Here is an 896-nt window from a genome sequence, read left to right as displayed (position 1 = left end):
TCGTCCTCGTCCTATCCTCATCCTCATCCTCTTCCTCATCCTCATCCTCATCCTATCCTCATCTTCATCCTATGTTCATCCTCATCCTCATTCTATCCTCATCGTCATCCTCATACTCATCCTCTTCCTCAACCTCTTCCTCTTCCTCATCCTCATCCTCATCCTCATCCTCATCCTCATCCTCATCCTCATCCTCATCCTCGTCCTCGTCCACAACCTATCCTCGTCCTCTTTCTCATCCTCATTCTATCCACATCCTCATCGTCATCCTCATCCTCATTCTCATCCTCATCCACATCCTCATCCTCTTCCTCATCCTCATACTCATCCTCATTCTCATACTCATCCTCATCCTCATCCTCATCCTCATCCTCATCCTCATCCTCATCCTCATCCTCATCCTCATCCTCCATCCTCATCCTCATCCTCATCCTCTTCCTCATCCTCATCCTCATCCTATCCTCATCTTCATCCTATGTTCATCCTCATCCTCATTCTATCCTCATCGTCATCCTCATACTCATCCTCTTCCTCAACCTCTTCCTCTTCCTCTTCCTCATCCTCATCCTCTTCCTCATCCTCATCCTCATCCTCATCCTAATCCGCATCCTCATCCTATTCCTCATCTTCATCCTCATCCACTTCTTCATCCTCATCCTCATCCAATCCTCATCTACTTCCTCATCCTCATCCTCACCCTCATCCTATCCTCGTCCTCGTCCATAACCTATCCTCATCCTCTTTCTCGCCCTCATTCTATCCTCATCCTCATCCTCATCCTCATCCTCATCCTCGTCCTCGTGCACAACCTATCCTCGTCCTCTTTCTCGTCCTCATTCTATCCACATCCTCATCGTCATCCTCATCCTCATTCTCATCCGCATCCACATCCTCAT

The sequence above is a fragment of the Lupinus angustifolius genome, chromosome LG05 (assembly GCF_001865875.1).
Source record: "Lupinus angustifolius cultivar Tanjil chromosome LG05, LupAngTanjil_v1.0, whole genome shotgun sequence".
NCBI classification, from domain to species: Eukaryota; Viridiplantae; Streptophyta; class Magnoliopsida; order Fabales; family Fabaceae; genus Lupinus; species Lupinus angustifolius.
Note: the sequence above shows the minus strand (reverse complement) of the source record.